Genomic DNA, 5861 nt, shown 5'->3' on the forward strand with positions numbered 1-5861 from the left:
AATTCTAATAATGTAAAGTTGAATATATTATGATAAATAAATTAAATATTTGTATTTTACATAATTTGTTACTATAATAGTTTAACGTGTTACGATTGTTACGTGAGTTGAATAATGTTTAACTACTTTAACACATCTATTTCATAATTATTTGTCAATTTTCGTCTTTTTTTTTTATCAAATAACCTTAAGAGTAATTTAGATTTATTGTATATAACTTAATATTTACATGTCTGTCCGTCACGCGTTATAACTAAATAACAATTTATAATAGAACAATACAGTCGAAGTAACCTGTTCATATGTCTTAACGAATTCTAAAAATAATTTGATTTTATTTTTATATTGTTTTAAAACAAAATGGCAACTGTTTTATTGTTTGCGCGACGCGACGCGCCGAAACGTCGCTTCGCGTGCTAGATTAATTAAATGAAATAAAATTTAAAATTAAAATATAATAATAAAAAAACAGTTACAAGTATAGTTTGAGTAACATTTGTAAACTATATTAAAATATCTTTAAATTATTTAAAAATAAATCGTTTTAAATTTAATGACGCGTCGTCGCGTGCGCCAGCGCAAAGCAATGAAACGTATTAAAGAATTTATTAATTATAACAAAACTATCATGTAAATTTTAAAATTTAATTAAAGGAAAACAAATTTATCTTCTTTATTATAAAACTAAAATTATTAAATTTCTATAAATTATTATTATAATATAAATTTAATATACACACGCCGCGCCGCTAAATCACACGACGCGACACCATACAAACAATCAATTTCTCTTTGATAAAACAACATATAATAAAATTTACAATTGAAAAAGATAGAAAATAATCCAAAAAATAAAATAATGGAATAAAGACCAAAAAAATTTAATAAAATTCCGATATTTTCGACCGAAAACAAAAATTTTATCATAGCATCTCAAGTGATGAGGAAGAGCAAAGATGTTGGAAAAATGAATCTTTTGAAAGAATATTATTTCTAAATTTAAACATTAATCTAGTCAAAAAGTTTATAAATCTAAGCAAAAGTATAGAAACTTAAGCAGGTAATTACTTATATTAAATTGCAATATATAGAAAGGGGGAGATAATAAATCAAAGTGTAGTGACGTTACGACTTTTCTCATTAGAGGGGAAAAAATAATATATAAAGTTAATATCTGTTGCACTTTGTAAGATATGTGATCTGAAAATTAAAGATCTAACTTCTTAAAATAAAATATTTTATTAGATAACGCCACACGCAATTTTAGCGAGGGAAGTTACACAACTCTTTATTGAAACTTCTTAAAATAAAATATCATATTAGATAACGCCACACGCAATTTTAGCGAGGGAAGTTACACAACTCTTTATTGAAATTTATATAGACTAAATACAGTCAAACATATAAACATCGGCCATTGACGGACATAAAAACATGGCTGTTTTCGTAACTGGCCTTTGTTTGTAAATTATTTTTAGAAAGTTTATGTGAATTTTTGTTTAAAAAAAACAACATGGCCACTGTTATTTTTATACAATTAAAATTTTTACTAATTATATTGAAATTCATAAGTCTAATTGTTATTTACATATGTATAGTCAATGTTCACTTTATACATTACTTGTAATATATATACTACCGTTGATATAACAAACTTAGTTGATAATACATTGTATATATCTCTGGGAACATCGCCCATCAATGGCCTAGCATCAATAGATGAAATTATCGAACTGTGGTAGCTGGTCGTGGATTCAAACATCGCCAACGGGCTGGTCATGTGGAGCTTTCTATATTTCCTACACGTTAGTAGCACCTAACTAGGGGCAATTTTGCAGTTTCCCATAAAAAAAACTATACCGGGAAGAATCTCCTGAGAGATCATTCACGTGTTGCGTTGCCATAAACCAAACAAAACCTATGTGAACACCAATACGGTTTTTTATTGGTTCATCTTGGCTTTGACTAGTGACACAATGGGCGATAAAGCTGGCATATCCGGGAAGGATTTTAAATGAAAAATTCCTAAGATTTCTAATTCAGACTCGAACCCAGACCCTCAAGAGCAACAGCCACATGCCTGGTAAAAATGTCACAATAACACGCCTACGACTTGTTATTGTGTATGATTTCAAACAAATATAATAAAGGGATAATGATGACAAAGAGATCGATAACCAATAAAACAATTCTCCGTGTAGCATTCACTTGTCTTTTCCGATCTGTAGGCACTAAGGGAGCCTTTTTATAATAGATGTTGCGTGTTCGGCCAATGCAATACCTGAGCGATATGCGTACGGGGAAGACTTTCTAAGAAAACCTGGCCCCTACTTAGATGTTATTAAGGTAAAGAAAACCCGGAAAAATCACGTGGCCATCCCGTTATTGAGGTGCGAACCCACGAACCCACGTGTTTAGTGGTTTTATTCAAAATAATTTCCTCCCGTAAAAAGGACACTTTAACAGCTATATCGCCATGGAAACAAGAAATTGATAATGATAATAGGATATTGATTTTCAATATTCCATTAGCAATCTAAACATGTTCTTAAAATTTTCAATAAAGAAACATTAATATTAATATAATGCACACTGCTTCGATTACTATAATGCACAGATAACTATCCCCAGCATTGCCTTTATTATATAAATTTGTTTTAGAAGTACAAGAATCAAAACATGTCTGGAAACGTTGATCCTAAAATATTGCTCTCACCTACAATCACACTGCTAAGAATTACCGGTGCTGATATTTCAATAGGCACGAAACAAAAAAGTAAATGGATGATGTGTTATACATTAATGTTAAAGGTATTTTTTTTACTGAAGTGTATATCTTACGCAGTAATTCTTTACACCAATGACGATGAAATTGCTCTTAGTTTATGCGATCATTCCATAGCGTATAAGAAGAACTCTTACAATATGAGGATCATGAACGGTGTCATAATGGCTTTCAACTTAATTTACGTTGTTAAGTGGAATTGTAAGAAATACGAGATCCTTTTCGAAAATAGCGAATTCCTGTTTACTAGAATCTTTAACGAATTCCTTTATGATAATGGGTTGATTGAGAATTTTGCGAGGAAGCAGAACAACTATATATGCTTCTGGATTTGTTTCAGTGGATTTATCGGTTCTTTAACAAACGTTGCTCATGGACACATATGCTTAACAGCTCGCAACAACACTTGGTCATTAGGGAGTTACGTGTGCTTAATACAGTTTACATTTTCTATTAGTTATTTTCTAATTTGTTACGCGTTTAACGTTTGCATTTTCTCTCTGTTCTGTGATATGTTAAAGTTACAGTTCATTAATTTGTGCAGTGCCATGAATTGTGAAAGGACTTGTTCTGTGAAAGAATTTAGAAGATGTTTAGAAAATGCCAAAGATTATTTGAAATTTATAAACAATATTCAAAACGATTACAGTTTTGCTGTAGTTGTCTTGGTTCTTATAGCCGAGTTTACGGTTGGAAAAGCATTTATAACAGAAATTGGAAGGATAAAATACTTTTCTGGATTTGTTTTTGTCTTAGCGCTTGTTATTGTAACTGTATACTTGTTTTATCTAGCGAGTATCACTAAATATGTGAGTATGACCTTTATAATATATGGTAATACTGGGGATGTTTAAAGATAACAATTGATTTTTTAAAATGATACCGGTAAACGTTTTCTATGATTAGCCATAGTATTAAAATAATATTAAATCTTATGAGAGTTTTAATCTTCAATTGCTTCCCCGCTCAGGCAATCTGAAAAGATAAATATTCGAACCCGTACTTTCTAAATTGACAGGCATTAGCTTTACAGTGATTCTTAAGTCTTTTAGTGATCGGCACCCCTTAAATCTCAAAATACGGTCTCGCACCCAATAGAAAATTGTGTTTAAAGAGACAATGGTACAGAGGGTGTAGTGAGGGTCTCGGATATCGTGGTGGCTTTTCCAGTTTATCGTGGGATCTGAAAGTACCCAGTAAGTTCAGTGAAATTTATACAGACTAAGACAGAGTCTAAAGGTTAAAAACCTATCATTGTCACTCTCACCCCAGAAGTATACGCATCCGAGGTTAAGAAATACTGAGCTAGAGAGTCCGGGTTCGAATGCAGGTCAATCAAAAATTTATATGGTTGAATGACAGAATGTGTTAAGTCGTTGTTTGTTACTTTCTGGCCTCTCCACTGTAGGTCTATTGAAACTCTATTATGGGTTTGTTTTATTTGCTTTGTTAAGTTATGGCAACGCAACAGTTGGGCGATTTGCCGAAGTGGGTGAATGCCTTCCGGGAAGCTTTTTTAAGGGTAACTGGCTCCTATTCAGGCGTTACAGACGTAAATAAAACTTGGAAAACTCCACGTAGCCCGTCCTGGTGAGTCGCGAACCCACGACCGAACTCTCAGTGTTCAGGGAACTCCCGTTTGACCACTGGTAGGTTCTATTGCGAGTTCGAATAGACGTACAATGGGGAGGCCAGAAACAAAATGGATCACCTATACAAATCTTAAAAGTAATAGTATTTCATTACAATGGTTAATTAACTGACTATTGGGTATTTATGTATTTTTAATTAAGTTGTTTATTTTATGTATTATTTTCGTTATTTCAACAGGGAAGAAACATTTATAGAAAAATTTACAAATTGAGTCTTGAAGAACGAAACGTGGAAGAAGAAAACATGGTATTTAACACAGATTTAAATATAATTAATCATTATTATTTGAACTAAATTTAAATGAACTTGTTTCAGATTTTCTTAATGATGAAACAATGCGTAGAGTCGGAATTAACTTTCACATTTTTGAATAGTTTTCCTATCACTAGACAATCTATATTTAAGGTAAATAGAAGATATATTTTCAGGGTGACCCAAAAGTCTATTAACCGAGTTAACTCGGTTAACTTACTTTTATGCCATTCTTTATTTACTAAATTGCAATAATAAACTGTTTTATATTTCAGGTTCTAGGTTTCTTCATTACTCAGGCACTGGTAGTCTACCAAATATTTGATACTTCCAAGAAAATTGAATGAGTTATCTTAAAAGTGTTTTAATTAAATGGTTCTAAATTTAGGATATTGCTGTGCAAAAATACAAATATTTGTAAAGATATGCCAATGAAAAAAACGTTTACATTCTACGATAAAAGATAAAAATTATTTCCCGCAAGATGGCGCTACATACGAAGCTCCATCTTGCAGCTCTGAAATGGACAGAGATTCTGATTGACCGAATATTTAATGTTATGTATTGTTACGTCATGAAATTATGGCGCACGTCATAATATAGTTCATTTAAAATTTATTAACATTAATAGCTGTAATATAATTATTAAAAATACAGTTGTTTAATACAGATCTTATATTTATTTACTTATTTTTATTTTACTATTTTAAATTTTTACCTTATTTAATAATGTAATGATAATAATGCTAAAAATATGGGGCTAAAAATTTAGCTAGTAAAGATAACAAGAGATAACGTAAATCTTAACATACATACAAAAATATGTTCATACAATCAACTGCATTTATATTTTACATGTAAAATACAGTAGACCCCTATAACATTGTTGATAATTCCGTGTTATATGAATTCCATGTTGTATGAGTCACAGATTTTACAAATACGTGAGCCATTCACAGCCTGGCACACGTATTTGTAAAATCTAACACGACATGGAATTCATATAATACGGAATTATCAATAGTGTTATAGAGGGTCTACTGTACTCATTAAATCCCACAAGAAAGACATCCTTAAGGCTGGTATACACGGTAAGGAAATCCTCAAAGGATGTGCTTAACAGACGAAAAAAACTCGGATATAACTGGCTGGATCGAACATAGTAATTTAC

At 31.2% G+C, this 5861-nt stretch overlaps 1 long non-coding RNA gene across 1 annotated transcript; it reads left to right on the forward strand.

Moving 5' to 3' along the window:
* The first annotated feature begins 4615 nt into the window (after positions 1 to 4615).
* Positions 4616 to 5331, forward strand: LOC111629217. The gene is made up of 3 exons (XR_002757298.1): positions 4616 to 4684; positions 4754 to 4843; positions 4966 to 5331. It is a non-coding gene; the product is annotated as an uncharacterized LOC111629217 (long non-coding RNA).
* The last annotated feature ends 530 nt before the right edge of the window (positions 5332 to 5861 follow it).

This window comes from Centruroides sculpturatus, unplaced genomic scaffold (assembly GCF_000671375.1).
Source record: "Centruroides sculpturatus isolate CEXI.00-Female unplaced genomic scaffold, Cexi_2.0 scaffold663, whole genome shotgun sequence".
Lineage (NCBI taxonomy): Eukaryota > Metazoa > Arthropoda > Arachnida > Scorpiones > Buthidae > Centruroides > Centruroides sculpturatus.